Here is a 19329-nt window from a genome sequence, read left to right as displayed (position 1 = left end):
ACAGTTACAGATACAGATACAGATACAGATAGACAGACACAGACAGATACAGATACAGATACAGATACAGATAGACAGACACAGACACAGACAGATACAGATACAGATACAGATACAGATACAGATAGACAGACACAGACAGATACAGATACAGATACAGATACAGATACAGATACAGATACAGATACAGATACAGATAGACAGACACAGACAGATACAGATACAGATACAGATACAGATACAGATACAGATACAGATAGACAGACAGATACAGATACAGATACAGATACAGATAGACAGACACAGACAGATACAGATACAGATACAGATACAGATACAGATACAGATACAGATACAGATACAGATACAGATACAGATAGACAGACACAGACAGATACAGATACAGATACAGATAGATAGACAGACACAGACAGACAGACAGACAGACAGACAGACAGACAGACAGACAGACAAATAGACAGACAGACACAGAGACAGACAGACAGACAGACAGACAGACAGACAGACAGACAGACAGACAGACAGACAGACAGACAGACAGACAGATAGATAGATAGATAGATAGATAGATAGATAGATAGATAGATAGATAGATAGATAGATAGATAGATAGATAGATAGATAGATAGATAGATAGATAGATAGATAGATAGATAGATAGATAGATAGATAGATAGATAGATAGATAGATAGATAGATAGATAGATAGATAGATAGATAGATAGATAGATAGATAGATAGAGAAATCTGGCAAACAGCTCAAAATATATGAAAAGAGACAGGCCGACAGGTTCTGTCATTGTGATGTAGTTGGAATATGTGTCATCATTATTCTATATTGAGGATATATATTATTTAAAGATTAGCAGCGCAAACATGGCGGTAACAAAAGGCAAGCAGGTGTTCGACTGTTTCTCAGAGGCGCAGTTCTGCTCTTTCATTTCCTCTAACCATATTAACCTTTAATGAGCTTTGGTGGCCAGTTGTGTTGCCTGTCAGTTACACAGAACAGAGGTTCATAAACTACAGGGTAAAAATTCCTGTGCAAAGTCATTCTTGACTGAATGTTTCCCCACTGTAGATATTGACCAGCTGCCAGAGAGATGGAGATTTCCCCAGCCCCAAAATGTCCCCTTTAGATGATCCATGGACCTTCTTATAGATGTATTTTTTCCCTCTCTCTGGTTTTCCTCTGCCAAGTCAGACTTGCTCAATGGAGGGGACTAAAATTTGATTGATAGCCCACCTGAGCACGGACGCAAACTTAAAGATTTCCTGCCATCTCGAACAATATCAATCTGAACCCTAATGGGGCTGAAGTCCCTCAGGAGGACATTCAAACGTCTAGTCGCCTCTGCAGACAGAAGGACGCTTCCTCTCGGTGTGCTTAATTTAAGAGAGGAGCTCTCTCATTTGTAATAGACCAGGATGGTTCTATAGTTTGACGGTTCTCTACCCTGACAGTTACAGTCGTCAGATCTCTCTTAAAACAATATTTTCCCTTAGACTGATGAGAGCGGACAAAACTGTTGTATACCTTTACTGAAGATATATCTACTAAAACTATTCAAAATCGTTTTCAATAACTAAAACAAAGCTGAAATAAAATAAAATATAAATATTAATTGAAAATTAGATCAGATTCAGAGTGATGATCAAACACAGATAGAGTAGATCGAGTCCATCAACACCCCTGATGCTTAACAGTCCTAGAGCTCGCCCTGGGTCGACATTTCATTCAGTAACATTCGGCAGTTTTGATTTATATGTTTAATGTTTATGATCCCGTTATTTTACATATGCATCTGCTTACATTCGATCACTTGTTTTTTTTGCGTCTTTTTCGCCTGTGTTTTGATCAGGAGATTCTGTACTCATTCAGAAGATGTGTAATAGCGCCCCCTAGAATATAACATTGAAGACACGGAAACCCGGAAAATATCCTGTTTGGCGGGAAAATAAATTATATTAAATTAATTTATACAATAATAAACAATAAATAAAAGGAACTTTCCCCAGGAACTTTGGGGTGGTATTCGGTGTGTTTCGACCGCAGGAACCGGGGTCAATATGAAGTTCCGGGTAAATATTTCCCCCTCTGAAAGTCCCTGCTCGCGAGGTAGTACTTTTTCAAAGTTCGGGAACTTTCGGGGGTGGGACGTGGGCGCTAAACATGCTGATTGGTTGAGCTCAAGCAGCATTTTATTTCAACCGGCATTTTTAAAAGTATTTTGCGAGGTTCGTTCTGCGTTCAGTAAATAAAAGTCATGCTCTTTCTGTCCGATGGCGCGCGTTCGTCTCAGCCATCTCACGGTCAATGTCTGTAATAGCTGATAATAAAATACGTTGTCTTATTTTAAATCTAGCTTTACGAGCTTTCAGAATACGCTTTAGTATTGGTGCTCGTCTCTTTTCCACGGTTTTGTTAATTACCTTTTTAGTAAACCAATATAACCAGCAAAAGCAGCACTGGATTGCATCTCCTCCATACTTGTTATTGTTGCAGATAGTATTGCACAGAAATGATTACTGTCCGTCGGTGACTGGGAGGTACAGTCGCGCGCAGTCTCCAGACTAATTTGCCTAAACTTCACAGAACTTTAGACCGCAGTGGAAACGCAGACAGTGGCAGGTCTGGGGGAAAAAAAAGTTCCTGTAAAAAACGTTCCTGGTGCAAATTGTTCCGGGTAATTTTGGTGGAAACGGGGCTTAATATAATATTATATGAATAATGCAAAAGTAACACTGATTTAAACCTCTAATGAGAGGTGTCCAGGATTTTGTTGTTGTTGAAGTTTTCGGAAACGTTTCTGGAAATTTTCAGCCCCTTTGCAACCCTACTGAAGCTACATTTACAGATTCTTAAATATTTTTTTTTTAAATGAGTCCATCTTTGAACTTTTTTGTATTTGTCTTGCATTGATTTTACCATGGTTACCATGGGATTGTTCATCCAAAAATGTGATTTCTGTCATTATTTACTCATGTCATTGTAAACTGGTAAGACTTTATTTAATTCGTGAAACAAAAATGAATCATGGGATACCCCCAAAAACAACAGTAGACCCCAATCAATTTTATCTGATGGACAATCGGTCGGTCGGTCGGTCGGTCAATCAATCAATCAATTGGTCAGTCAATCAATCAGTCAATCAATCAATCAGTCAATCATTTGGTCAGTCAATCAATCGGTCAGTCAATCAATTGGTCAATCAATCAATCAATCAATCAATCAATCAATCAATCAATCAATCAATCAATCAATCAATCAATCAATCAATCAATCAATCAATCAATCAATCAATCAATCAATCAATCAATCGGTCAGTCAATCAATCGGTCAGTCAATCAATTGGTCAATCAATCAATCAATCAATCAATCAATCAATCAATCAATCAACCAATCAATCAATCAATCAATCAATCAATCAATCAATCAATCAATCAATCAATCAATCAATCAATCGGTCAGTCAATCAATCGGTCAATTGGTCAGTCAATCAATCAATTGGTCAATCAAATCAATCAATCAATCAACCAATGAATCAATCAATGAATCAATCAATCAATCAATCAATCAATCAATCAATCAATCAATCAATCAATCAATCAATCAATCAATCAATCAATCAATCAATCAATCGGTCAATCGGTCAATCAATCAATCAATCAATCAATCAATCAATCAATCAATCAATCAATCAATCAATCAATCGGTCAATCAATCAATCAATCAATCAATCAATCAATCAATCAATCAATCAATCAATCAATCAATCAATCGGTCAAGAAATCAATTGGTCAATCAATAACTCAATCAATAACTCAATCAATCAATCAATCAATCAATCAGTCAGTCAACCAATAAATCAATAATTCAATCAATAACTCAATCAATAAATCAATTGGTCAATCAATCATTTGGTCAATCAATAACTCAATCAAAAGCTCAATCAATCAATCAATCAATCAATCAATCAATCAATCAATCAATCAATCAATCAATCAATCAACCAATCAATCAGTCAGTCAACCAATAAATCATTAACTCAATCAATAACTCAATAAATCAATAAATCAATAACTCAATCAATCAATCAATCAATCAATCAGCCAATCAATTGATTTTCAATCAATTGTCCTGTTAATTGTCCTGTATTTTTCAATAGGCATACCATTGTATACATTGTTTTCTTAGCTTTTTTAGCTGATCTACAAGTAAACCACACACACGTTGGGTTTTCATGTTTTATGGGGACTTTCCATAGACATAATGGTTTTTATACTGTATAAACTGTATATTTTATTCCCCTAAACTGCCCCTACCCCTAAACCTACCCATCACAGGAAACATTCTGCATTTTTACATTTTCAAAAAACAGTTATCACTTGGTCTGATTTATAAAATGTTTTCCTCATGGGACCAAAACATGTCCCCACAAGGACAAGGATTTTGGATAATGCCATCTTTGTGGGGACATTTTGTCCACATAACATAGGCTTTACCAGGCCACACACACAGAGAGAGAACTGCACACATCCCTTTTAAAATACAGTTCAATTGATGTTCGGTCATGTGTTTATATTACAACTTGGCTTTCCCAATCAGATTTTAGAGGTGGAATTATGTGTTTGACAAATGATTTTTTCATAGATTTGTACGCTCCCTCTCTTTCTTTCAAGACTCAAGTAGCTTTATTGTCCCTCTCTCTCTCCATGCAGTCTGTGGTGTACCTGGCGTATTTGGTGATTGATTCTTCTGCAGTGCTGCAGTCGTAATGAGGCGGCAGGTGTTTGGGAAATGCTAAGGGTAGCAGATCTCCCATCACTCAGCTCACTTCCAATTAAACTCATACGGCATGTCCTCCTCACGACGACGGCTGTAATGGAATTAAAACGAACAAGAAAGGTGGCGTCTAACTCCGTATATGCCACTAAACTATTTATTCTGCTGGGAGAAAGGCTTTTCTTTCATTATTTATGTGAAGAAATAAATGAGCAGTTCTCATTCCAGGGTTACGGCGCAGACTGCTGACTCAGAGCTTTGGACCGGAGCACTTAATTCCCTAATCTGTATTCCTTTGGCCTGTGGAGTACAATACTTTTACTTCTCAGTATTCCTGCTTATAAAGCTCATTTGAGCTCATATATTTGAGTCTGAATGGAATATATACTAATAGCTTTCACTTCTAGAATTAAAAGGGGATTTCAGACAAGGCAATCTACAATAAAGAAACATGCAAACCCTATAGAACTGTGAACTATTACGTTAATTATTTCAAAAGAAAAAAGGCTTATCCATGATGCAGCCTTATAGTGAGCTAATATGGGCAGAGTAGGTACTTGCAAATTGTAATTAGTAATGTAATCCATTACCTTACACATTTAGGAATGAATATAATCTAGTACTTTTCGATTTATTTGAGATTAAATGACCTAACTTGTTTAACACACCAACTTACAAAAAAAAAGACAAATGATTATGTTTTAGTACAATTAAATGCAAAGAAATTTGGCTTAACAAGTGAAAAGAAGTTGGTTCTACAATCACTGGACCAACCTAGTATTAATTATAAATTCGATTTGTAAATGCAAACAATGCATTCTGGGTGCATCATGCAAAACTCATCCATGGCTCTCTGTGGGAGTAAATCTCACAGGAGGTCAAAGTGCTTAGTGTACAATCTGTTTTAAAACGTATTTCTGATTAAAGCCGTGCTGGATCTTTTCTAGAATCACAATAAAACAAAGTTAATAGTATATTGCTCATATTAAACTCAGTCCTAAAATCAGTGAATTAGGCCACTACACAATGCATATATTGTTATCATCGAGTAGCCGACAGCATCTGATTGGGTTTTCTCTTGCTTTTCTTGCCATAGCAAATAGTGATGGGAAGTTCGGTTCTTTTCCGCGAACCGGTTCTTTCGGACAGTTTGTTTCAATGATCCGGTTAAAAAAAAACGGTTCATCGGTTCTTTAACGTCCTCACGTAATGACGTCATTTCTATCATCCCGGCGGATGAAAATACATTAAAACACATTCATATAAAGTAATTTGTAATCCTAACTTAGTATAATAATAATAAGTATCGTCATGAAAATATCATGCATTATTGATAAAACAAATAAATGTTTAGTTTGACCGTTTTACAATCCATGCATTGTGTTTCCAAACTTTAAAATTATACAGTGATAAGACAGCAATTATATGATGAACATGTTTCAAACATGATTAATTTTATACACATGAAACCTGCATTTCGTTCCTCTGAACAAATGACACACATTATCAGCTCTGAAAGAAACGGTTCTCGATTCTGTACTGATCCGGTTGTACACGCATGCTCAGCTCATCGGTTCTCAGTATCGAACGTGTCCGAAAGAAACGATTCTCGATTCTGTACTGATCCGGTTGTACACGCATGCTCAGCTCATCGGTTCTCAGTATCGAACGTGTCCGAAAGAAACGGTTCTCGATTCTGTACTGATCCGGTTGTACACGCATGCTCAGCTCATCGGTTCTCAGTATCGAACGTGTCCGAAAGAAACAGTTCTCGATTCTGTACTAATCCGGTTGTACACGCATGCTCAGCTCATCGTTCTCAGTATCGAACGTGTCCGAAAGAAGTGGTTCTCGATTCTGTACTGATCCAGTTGTACACGCATGCTCAGCTCATCGTTCTCAGTATCGAACGTGTCTGAAAGAAACGGTTCTCGATTCTGTACTGATTCGGTTGTACACACATGCTCAGCTCATCGGTTCTCAGTATCGAACGTGTCTGAAAGAAATGGTTCTCGATTCTGTACTGATCCGGTTGTTCACGCATGCTCAGCTCATTGGTTCTCAGTATCGAACGTGTCTGAAAGAAACGGTTCTCGATTCTGTACTGATTCGGTTGTACACACATGCTCAGCTCATCGGTTCTCAGTATCGAACGTGTCTGAAAGAAATGGTTCTCGATTCTGTACTGATCCGGTTGTTCACGCATGCTCAGCTCATCGTTCTCAGTATCGAACATGTCCGAAAGAAACGGTTCTCGATTCTGTACTGATCCGATTGAACACGCATGCTCAGCTCATCGGTTCTCAGTATCGAACGTGTCCGAAAGAAATGGTTCTCGATTCTGTACTGATCCGATTGTTCACGCATGCTCAGCTCATCGTTCTCAGTATCGAACGTGTCCGAAAGAAACGGTTCTCGATTCTGTACTGACCTGGTTGTACACGCATGCTCAGCTCATCGGTTCTCAGTATCGAACGTGTCCGAAAGAAGTGGTTCTCGATTCTGTACTGATCCGGTTGTACACGCATGCTCAGCTTCTTGGTTCTCAGTATCGAACGTGTCTGAAAGAAACGGTTCTCGATTCTGTACTGATTCGGTTGTACACACATGCTCAGCTCATCGGTTCTCAGTATCGAACGTGTCTGAAAGAAATGGTTCTCGATTCTGTACTGATCCGGTTGTTCACACATGCTCAGCTCATCGGTTCTCAGTACCGAAGGTGTCCGAAAGAAACGGTTCTCGATTCTGTAATCTGTACTGATCCGATTGAACACGCATGCTCAGCTCATCGGTTCTCAGATCTTAAATTGGGAGATGTGACCTTACTCAGTTAATTGAGTAAAGTGAACTACTTTGTTTAAAAGTTGAGTAAACTCAAAAAAGCTGTGCAACAAGTTGCCTTACAATTTTAGGTTAAGTCAACTTTTTTTTTTTTTTTACAGTAAATAGGATAATATTGTACCATATTGATATAAAAATGCAAAGAGAAAGAAAATATATTCCATTATTTCCAATCAACAACATGAAGTGTATTAAACATTACATCATATATACATATATGTATGTGTGTGTGTGTGTGTGTGTGTGTGTGTGTGTGTGTGTGTGTGTGTGTGTGTGTGTGTGTGTGTGTGTGTGTGTGTGTGTGTGTGTGTGAAAAAATAAATGAGAATAGTACATTTTAATAAATACTCATTATTTACTAATATATTAATGTTTGTTTAAATATAAATACATTTCTAATAGGAAATAATTTTTTCAAAGTTGTAAATAAAGCAAAGATTATTGGAGTACGATTTACAATAAAATATTATTTCAGTATTTCTACTTCAAAATGTCACATTTGATTTAATTTGTTACTTGCCTTTTCTTTGTAATTATTTGTGAAACTTTTGTACTTATTTAGCAATTTCTGAGTGAAAACCTAGGAGTTAATATTTGGTTAAGTATTTGTTTATCATGTAAAATGTAGGCAATCAGATAAATCTGCCGAAACCCAGTGTCAAACAAGCAGTTTTACCACCCTAATGGCACCCCCAACATAAAATACCGTCTCTTTGCATGTCTGGAGAATGAAGGCGAAGTGATCCTGTAAATGAGATTTATGCCTTCAGTGCTGATTTTAGTCCCACTGTAATATATGCTTGTAGCTGCCTCTGGAACATTTATACTGCTGACGTCGGCCCATGCTAATCACCTCATGACGTTAATGTGTCCATCAGGAACACTAAGAGTGTTTGGCTTCAGTCTTAAAGGCAAAAATGCTCTCAAGTGTGTTTTCAAGTGTGCTGATCACTATAGATCTTCTTTTTGAGCTTGACAAGAAGAGGGCAGAAAAGTTTCTCATATCTATGACAATAGTTAGATAGCTTTGAACTGTTCACCAAAGCCACAATTTTCCACTTGTATAATTAGATCACACCAGTGCTGTATCATTTACCGGCGTGTGATGGTTTTGATCCATCTCAACATTTTTTGCTTGGCATTTCATTATTGAGGCCTTCTGCATGAAAGAGCAACCAATATCCTTCAGTATAGCTTCATCTGGGCCCCAGGTGCTTGGCTGTGCATTGTATTTTGGGATACAACCAGGAAGTGGAAGATGCATTGCACTATCTTTGCTATTCCTGTGATTTCTGGTTAGCGATTACTGATGGGTTTTTCTTGGCAACTGCCCTTCTTCTCAAAAAGCTGAAACTGCATCAAGCCAATTTAGTTGGCCAGTACTTGAAGTAACCTTAGCTGTAGAGCACAACAATAGATTTGCAGGGGTAAAACCCCCATTCATTTTCTATAGAGATATTGATTTTTAATGATTCGGCAGAAATCCGACCAAACATGAGGTTTTTAATATGTTAATGCTAATGGTATGCTATCCATTGTAAACTATATTCTAACTATATATATATTTTTTTTAAATATAGGAATATAGGCTAGGATTATGTCCATATTCTTAAATACACACACACACACACACACACACACACACACACACACACACACACACACACACATATGTCTGTGTTCACTATCTTTGTGGGGACCCTCCAATCTCCATTGACATGTTTTTTACACTGTACAAACTGTATTCTATCCCCTTACACTAACCCTACCCCTAAACGTACCCATCACACAAAACTTTATGCATTTGTTTTTTCAAAAATAATTCTGTATCATTTATAAGCTTGTTTCCTCATGGCGACCTCAATTTAAGCCCCCACGGTGACACGAGTCCCAAGTGCATTGCACACATATGTGCAAAATATTTAAAATATAGGCTATTGCTATACAACTGTTGTTTTGATTCGTTTATATCATTGAAAAAATGCTGCACTTCACTGGCTAGTATACCGATCTCGGATGTTTTTTAGTCAGCTTAACTTTAGTGTTTTGAACCAGAGAACGATGCTCGGAATGCGAATGAATCACTTTTGATCTGAATCAGTCACCTTTCTTGATTGAGTCTGAGTCATTCGGACACTGAGTCGTTTGGAGCGTTTTCTCGCTCTATAAAACAATAATGCGATTTAGGAGGCGAAGAACAAAAAAGCGCTACATTGAGTGGAATATAAAGCTAAAGTCAACTGAAACAAGCTTGGAAATGGATATTGTTTGACAGCGACGAAGGTCTGCGTGTGCGCCGCTAGTCAACAACTCTTGTCAACAACTGTACTGTCTGCAGGTAAATACATTTTACAACCAAAAGTATTCTCACATATTGGATGTATAAACACAAGGTATATGATATCGGTTATTAGTCGAAACCATCGTACTGCAATACCTGAAAATAGACTATTTTGAGAAACTTCAAAGCTCTTAATGTAATTTACTTTGTCAAAGCTCCTTATTGTTACTGCCATTTATAGCTATATCTTTAATCGATATATCCAACATCTTTCAATTGACTATTTACCTGGTCCATAGGCTATACTTTCTTTGTCTGAATCAGTACATTTACATATGCAGACAAGATCAGCCAACACTGACTGCACAACCAAGTCAATGGTAGGCCTAATGCTTATGGCTATAGTAGTCAATGACACTGCACACAGGTTGTTTTATAATTCATCCCCTGCAAACATGAGATTTCTCTCTCTCTCTCTCTCTCTCTCTCTCTCTCTCTCTCTCTCTCTCTCTCTCTCTCTCTCTCTCTCTCTCTCTCTCTCTCTCTCTCTCTCTCTCTCTCTCTCTCTATCTATCTTTATCTCTATCTCTATCTCTCTTTATTTAAATAAAAAAATGACAGTGCAAATAATGTTGTTTCAGCAATGTTTCCTACATACAGTATTTTTGATACTGTGCAGCCAAAAACAAAAAAGAGAAAAAGTTTACAATTTCTCCTTTGACACATCATATCACATAACGCTTTGTCTTTGTCTCGGTTGAGCAATTTCATTCCTTGGAAACTTGGAAAATAAAAAATGACCCTTTGCTGATAAAATGGAGTCCCTTTTATCAAATTTTTTGCCTTGAGGTTGAGCCAGTGAATATTTCTTCTGCTGCTGTAAATGTGCTTCTGCAGAGGCTGAAGTTCATCTCTTCGCCTTTAGTTCAAAGACGCTTCAGTGTTCAAGTTTATAAGACAACAGGGAGCTTCTCTCATGTCTTAAGTCCCAGAAGGCTCAGCGGGAGTCCTTGACAGATTCCTGGTGAATGTGCACAGCATGGGAACTTTTTCATAGTTCCTCAAATCAAGTGTGGATTGAAGTCAATACAGTTTTAGGTTACAGCTGTCTGCATATCATTGCATAAAAACAGCAGTGTTTAAACCATGCCCTGAGCACATAAATACAAGTTTTTTTCTGTAACTCAACAGTGCATATCATTAAAATGTAAATGTCTTCTTTAGAGGATGTTACCAAAGCAACTTTTATTCGGTTGTATTGATTCCTTCAGGAACCAAGATGAATGCGTGAGTAGAGGAATAAAAACACAGTATCAATACAAATGTAATGGCATTAATAGAATGGACAAAAAGTATTGCGTTTGTGTGAGAGTGTGACAGCTTACGGTTTATGGATTGATCGTGGCTTGAAGGCCATTGATTGCATGGAAGATCTTAAAAAGTTCATTTAAGCCAGTTGGGAGATCTGAGCAAATGTGTATTCCTTTCATGACTTTGTACGAGTGACCTGCTAACTATGCGATTTCAGTGAAAAGGTCAGGTATCCACCTGGGCATTTTAAGTTGTCCGCAGCATTGCTGTTAGATCCGATGTTCTGGAAGGGACAGGGTCAAGGTCATGTGGCGTTAACACCGCTGGGAAACTCCAAACCCTTTTCCTTGTAACATTTCATCAGCTTACTGTTTGTATATTTATTATTTTAAATAGTCTCCCAAAAATGAAAATTGTAATTAATCGCCCTAATGTCTTTTCAAATGTGTATGTTTTCCTTTCTGCAGTGACAATTTAACATATTACTAATGAAATTATGAAGTTAATACACGAATACTATGAAATACAAAATTATACATGCATTTTCCATTTTAGACTTATTTTTTTTGAGTTATCAACTTAAAAATGTGTGTGTATGTTACAAAATAAGTAGGGATGCACCGAATATTCGGCCACCGAAAATTTTCGGCCGAAAATGCCCCAAAAGTGCATTTTCGGTTTTCGGCCGAAAGACTTTTATCACCGAAACAACATGGCCGAAATGTTGTGATGACGCAAACAGAAACCGCGACCTGCACGTGCTTGTCTGAAGCAACATGTCAGCGGTGTGGACGTGTTTCAGTATATCTGAGAAACACCCACGTCTGCTCCATGCACAAGCACTGACAGCGAGAGCTCATGTTGAGAAGAGCTCATGATGAGAAGAGGACCAGACTTCACTGTGAAACCGAACGCAATCTTTAACAGTGGGCATGTTTTAAGCGCGGAACACACTTCAATCTGGCGGCAGCGCGCGCGCGTGAACGCGATCATCTGTGAGCGCGATCGATCATCTCTTCCTTAAGAATAAACATGAATGAACATCTAAGGTGTGTTGAGGATACATTACAACTTACTGTCATGTGTATATATGTGGTGTAATCGCTCAATCAGTGTTTCAACGGCGGAAAGACCTCAATATAACTGCTGTAAACTAAACAGTCATGTAGCATCACATTTACCTCAGGCACCTCAGTGTCCACAGCTGTTAGTTCACTAGAAAAATCAACTCTTTCACTAAATATATGACCTATATTAGCCGTTATATTCATTATATTCTACTTAACCTGTTAATGATGTCTTGATTATTTCATGTATGTTTAAATAAAATGACAGACACTGTGTATAAATGATTATATTTCAACAACGAATTGGATAAAAAACTATTTTATAATTAGATTTAGAAGTTATTGCAAAAACTGCCTTATGTAAAGTGTACATGTTTGTGTACGAAGTTATTTGAGTGTTGATTATTATACCTAAAAATACATAGCAACTGAATTTAGGCTAATAGTTTGGGCTCTGTTTTTAACCTTTAATATTAATGTGCAAGTAAGGGCTCCCTATATAGTTTAGAGCAATATATTCAATAAACTTTTAGTTATAATTTAATTCATTTAAGGACAGACTTTTTTTTTTCAGTTAACCAATAAAAATAAATAAAAAGCAATTTTGTAAAACTGCTGTACCGAACCGTCAGTTTTGTGTACCGCTACACCCCTATTCTACAGTTAACATATGGGCTATGGCAGTCTTTGATTTGATACACTATTATGTTAAAGGCCTACAGAGAAAATAAATGTATCTTTAAGCAGTTGCACTTGTTCTGAATGCACTTTCTTGTAGTAGTCCTACAGAGAACAATTTTAAATGCAATTAAAATTTGCATTTACCTAAATGCACTTTGTTTTTATGAGAGAACATTTAATTTAAAAACCTTTCTGTAGGCCTGTACATTATTATTTAATGTACAAATGAGTGGGGTCAAGTTAAACATTTTAGTTAGAATTTTATTTTATACTGTGCATTGTTGCAATGTGCTAAATAAATATTGGCATAACTTGTAATTGATTTATTCTTTGAAACTTTAATATTAATGTATGCAATTGCAATGCCTTGATTTTAGTAAAGTTAGTACACATTCATAGCGATAAATGCAATGGTACTAATATTTGGCATAATTTCTTTCGGTGTTTCGGTTTTCGGCTTTCGGCCTTGGTTTCCTCTTTTTCGGGTTTCGGCCAAGAATTTTCATTTCGGTGCATCCCTAAAAATAAGTTAATTTAAAGGATTAGTTCGCTTTAAAATGAAAATTTCCTGATAACTCACCCCCAGCTCATCCAAGATGTTCATGTCTTCATGTCGAAAAGAAATTGCGCAATCACGTCGGAAAGGTCACGCTAGACGTAGGCAGAAGTACCGACCTACGCTAGACGAAGTATCGCCCCAAGCAAACGTGCGAAGACTAATACAAACGCCCTTTAGAAAAAAACTCCATCTCCAACTTCAAAATTGGCCGACATCGTTGTTTAACCTTTTTTTGCTAAAGGATGTTTGTATTAGTCTTCGCACGAGTGCTTTGTAAACACGGGGGCGGTACTTCTGCCTACGTCTAGCGTGACCTTTGCGACGTGATTGAGCAATCCGTGGTGTGTCACAGAGCTGCGCAAGATGAGAAATTTAGGTTAAAAAGTATATAAATTTTATTTTTTTTTTAAAAGAAAATTACAGATTTTGCTAGATAAGACCCTATTCCTCAGCTGGAATCGTGCAGAGAGCTTTGAAACTGCATTGATTTGGACCGTCAACATTTTGGTTGCCATTGAAATACATTGTGTGGAGAAAAATTTGGAATGTTTTCCTCAAAAAACGTAACTTCTTTTCCACTCAAGAAAGAAAAACATGCACATATTGGATGGCATGAGGGTGAGTAAATTATCAGGAAATGTTCATTTTGAAGTGAACTAATCCTTTAACTCGAGATTCATTTGTTGGTTGAACATAATTTAATTTGAAGTTGTCATAACTAATTCAAAACTAATGCAAACTGTTTTTGTAGCCAACATTTGTTTACATTTTTTCTTTTCTTTTTGGATATATTAGCAGGTTTTTGTGTTAGTGCACTTCTTCAGATCAACACAAATCCTACTAGTCTCATGGAAAGACTCATATAAATGCAAAGGGTTTTTTTTTTTGTGATGAACTAAATCTTTCCTCTGTCTTAGAATGCGTTCCCGTCTTGGCCTTAGCACTCTGAACCCATCCTGATTAACCAAGTCCATGATCAAAAATTCACTGTGGGCTTAGGAGACGGATGGGGACGGCTCCTACTCCTCTGTAGGCTCATATTTGAAATTCAGTCTTTTCTTCTTCTCATCTCCGTCTTTTCTCTCTGAACCGTATCAATGAAAGAAAACATAATAGGACAAGGATAAAGACGCCCACAGCCAGGCACATCTCGTCGCTTCCCAGTTAATGTAAAACCAGACTAATGAAAGTTCATTTATCATCACAGCTGGTTCTGTCTTCCCCTGCTTCTAATTTAATCAGTTGCTCTTTTATCTGTGTCTTGTCTCTTTTATGAGTACAGAGCCATGCAGTGAGTGACCTTTGAAGATACACAGATCAGGGGGAACCCTTCACCAGTAGAACCACAGGGTTCTTCCCGTGGGAAGCTGACACTTCAGCTTTCATCCCCAGCATCTCCTCGGTAAGACTTAGCCGTTGCGTGTAGTGCGCTCTGTCTGTCTCCGTCTAACCTTGTTACTGTGTTAGAGTCTAACATGTTCATTTGAATTGGTTCTGATTGAATATATCAAACATATCATTGTATCAAACGTCTTTATTAGTGCCTTTGATAACTTAAAGGGGTCATGAAATTGATTTTTTGAAAAATATTTTATGTTTCCTGAGGTGTACTACTGCACTTATAACTTCAATATGATTTTTACATCAAAAAATTGTCATAATTTTGAAATAAATGGCTGTTTTCTACCCCGATTTAGTCTCTGATTTGAACGCTCTGTTTGAAGTGGCGCGTCAGCTGTGAGACTTCAGTGTAAACACTAGGGCTGAAACGATTCATCGAGTTACTCGATTAACTCGATTACAAAAATTCCTCGAGGCAAAAATTCTGCCTCGAAACCTTTAACCTTCACTGACAAGAACTACGGCTCTGTGTAGTAAATGCCGCTCTATCTGAAAGCAGGTGATGGCGATTTACTACTAATCAAGGAACCGGCTTTACTGACGAGATGCGCCTAACAATGTCATGCGATATATCGCCCAGCCCTAGTAAAAACCACAGCTTCATAATGAATAGAGACGGTATGAGTAATTCACACACACCATCTCTCATTAATGCATTCAAATAAATGTCATGTAGGCCTACTGTGTTAATTTATCTGTAGCCTATCTGATGTAAAGCAAACATAAATCTGCCCCATAGACAATAACTGCTGAAAGTGAACCGTTTCCTTCAAGTATTTTAAAATCACAAAGAAATGCACTATTTGCATTTGTTGGAAAAATTCCAACTTTAATAGTAGAAAATATTTACAGTAAAAACCTTATCAGGAACTTACTCTAAAACCTTATGAGGGCAAAAAATGGAAAGCAAAAAAAAAAAGAGCAAATTGATCGCTCATTAATCGTAATCGAGGTAAAATGTTCAATTAATCGAGGTTTTCATTTTTGGTCAAATCGTTACAGCCCTACCTAAGCCTATACATTGATGTCCGCTGATTTTAATCCCATACTGTATTTGTAGCGATGTCGTGATGCGGTTTGACTAGATATGATGTTTCGCTTTGATGTTTTTAAGTAGTAAACGTATTCACGTTCAATTGCAAGAGAGTACAGCCCAAAAAAGAACCCTTTCACACACACACACATGAAATAAGTATTAAATGTGGAACCCTCTCGAAAACGTTTACTAAATTTTTACTATTACAGCTGTCGAAATTAACGAATCTTTGAAGAGTGTTTAATATTGCATTATATCAAAGACTATAGATATAGAAAGACGGTTCACTCCTATTACTTATGAATGGGCGAAACTGCAACACGCGATATGTAAGGGCCGTGACGCACCAAGCTGACGGTCGGTCGTTGGCCACCACCAGGCCGTCGGTGAGCGTCTGTCAGGCTAACCTTTAGTCGGGCGAAAACTAGTGGCGACGAAAGGCGATGTGACCTTTGACCCCATCAAAAGGACTACAGGTTCACCTTCTGTCTGTGCTGTCCTGAATTCTTTGCTCGCTTTCATCACCTTCACTTATTCTCGTGCACTGACTCGTTCACTAAACTGAACAGCCAATCAGAGTTCTCTCTCACTGACGGCCTGACAAAATGCTAAATAGGGCCTAAAACATAGAGGAAGAAACAATCATTGGTCCGATTGATTGAGCAAAATCATAACTGGAAAGAATCATTAAAAAATCATTATAATATAATAGAAAGATAAATATTGATTAAGGCTTTGATTATAAATTTAATTAGGATATATACAGTTATATTGAAGCGGCAGTGGATTTCAGAATCCAACCTTTCATCAGTGGCACGTGATCCTTCAGAAATTCTAATATAATGATTTGCTGCTCAATTTCCTGTTGAAAACAGGTGTGCTGCTAAATAGTTTTGTGGAAAGTGAAACCATGGTACATTTTTCTCATTTGGGATTCTTTGAAGCATAGAAAATTCCGCATTTATTTTTGAAATCGAAATCTAAGGTCTTTAACATTGAAAAATCTAGTGCAACCTTGCAAACTGTCAAATCCAGCAATTACTTCTTCCTTGAAAGCACTTTTGTACTGAGAACTTGTAAAAATTACGTCTTCTGGTAGACCCATGCTCAAAAAATTTGCATTCAAGCCAGCAAATCAAATTGACACTAGCAATTTCCACCATTTTCTTTTTGTACAATGTGCTCCAAAAGTAGCAATGTACTTTGAGACGTGTCATCATAGGATATCAATCTTTGCTCACACAGGTCTATGATAGTGCATTACATATTCATATTCACTGCATTGAATACATATTAATATTCAATATGTTCTTTGATGTTCAGCATTATGGGTCTGACTGATTCAGGTTCCGATGTGTGCATGAAGAAAATTCTGAGGCCGACTTTAAGGATTTCAAGGATTTCTGTGGTGCATTGTACATTTTCAAGGATGTAGAAAAATGTCTAGATGTATTCAGTCATGAAGGGTTTTCATGCTCTTGAATGAATGACGTTACATAACTTCCATGTGGCCTTCAATTTGTCTACATACCAAATAATATTTTAATAACAGATGTGAGGAGCAGATTTTAGAGTGAAATGTGACATTAAATACATCATAATTATGGAGCTAAATGACAAAGTAACAGCAGTCTGTTGAAAATATTTTATAAAAAATACTTCACGATACATCTCTAAAATTAGGCTTGTTTTTCTGGTCTATTTTTTGGTTTAGAACAGTGAAGAAAGAAAATCAGGAGACTACTTTCTCATCTAAAAACCTGTAATATTTTTAAGTAATCAGATGTTCTCATTTGCCATCCTTGGAAATAGTTACCCTGACACAGCAAAGACCTTTGAGTTAAATTTGTGTTTGGTTTCAAAGCTTGTAAGGAGGATTTTTTTCTATAGGAGTATTTTTGAAAACATCTGTCGACGCTTTGATCCACATTCAGATTAAAATGTGCCTGTGTGTGCGGGGCAGAGGAATTTGTTGGTAACTTCTTAAGAAAGATTGTGTCTTTGATCAGTCCGAGCTTGTCCAGGCATCAAAAGAAGGAAGGAAAAAAAGGTTCTATTTACACTAAGTGCAAATAGCGATAGATGCTATTTACTAAGTGAAAAGTGATATATTCTATTTACACCATGTAAAAGTTGCAGTTCTTTGCAATATGTGTAAATAGTGATTACATGCTATTTGTACGTTATTTTGACAGATACATACTATTTGCACCTCAGTACTGTTGTACATTAACAGGATGCAATAATAACATACAGTGTAAATGATTATATTTATTAAAATTATTAAATGGATGCCGCCTTAATGGGACACTAAAAGCCCTCCCTAAACCTACCCAAAAATGCTTTTATTTTTATTATTAAACATTTTGTTAGGCACTTTATTTCCATTTTTAGAAGATTTCTTATTTTTTATTGAAAGTAAATGCCTTTCCAATGTGATATGTGATGGGAAAAGGGAGAAGAGCGAGCTCTGTAAAACACTCAGAAAAAAGGTACAGTGGAGGTACAATTTTGTTCCTTGGGGAACAAAACGTATAACTACCTTTAAAGGTACACAATTGACCTGTCGGTAAGCCCCTCCCCTTGAACGCAGATGAGCCAATAGCAGTTGAGTATCAGTTGCTCTGGGACCGGAACTCGGACATCTTTAGGTGTCAGCGCCATAGAGAAACATTGGAAAATCCGAAGCTCTCATCGATTTGATGGTGTTTATGCTACAAAAATGCTAAAATGTCGTGCCTGAGGTACTGTAACACTGATTCCAGGGATCCTGAGAGGATTTGCTGTTTGTTATACTCTCTTTAAGTTACGATTAAAGTCCTGCTAACATACAGGTCTACATTTCAGTGCCTCTCCATATTAAACTGGTTATAAGTAAATTAATTTAATTTGAGATATGTTTAAGGTCTACATTATCTGTCCTACTAAGTAGCACTCCTATTTTGATGGGTATTATAGTCTACGGGTAACGTAGTGAAAGGAAGAGCTCGCACAAAGTTTATCGGAGTTGTTTTGCAGATACAAAGTTTACCAGTTTTTAACTGCACCCTCGAAAAGGCATACGGTCTGTGTATATGTTTGTTTACTGTTAGTTGTATGAGTGTTTTTGTGTTATTTGCTGTGTATGTTAATGGTAATGCAATGGAGAAAGCAACGGAGAGAGTTTGTGAATGAAACGTTAATGTAGCCTGGCTCCGCCCTCCTACGTACTTCCGCTCAATTTTCATTTTCCCTCAGTACTACGTCTGGGACTGCAGTGTATGCTTAGGTTTTCCCCCGAACAATTTTTTACCGGTCCAATCAGCGAACAGAGGGAGTGGCTGAGAGCGATGACGTTGATGTCGT

The sequence above is a fragment of the Gobio gobio genome (genome assembly GCF_949357685.1).
Source record: "Gobio gobio genome assembly, chromosome: 23".
Taxonomy (NCBI): Eukaryota; Metazoa; Chordata; class Actinopteri; order Cypriniformes; family Gobionidae; genus Gobio; species Gobio gobio.
The sequence above is the reverse complement of the archived record's forward strand: the minus strand, read 5'-3'. Positions refer to the sequence as shown.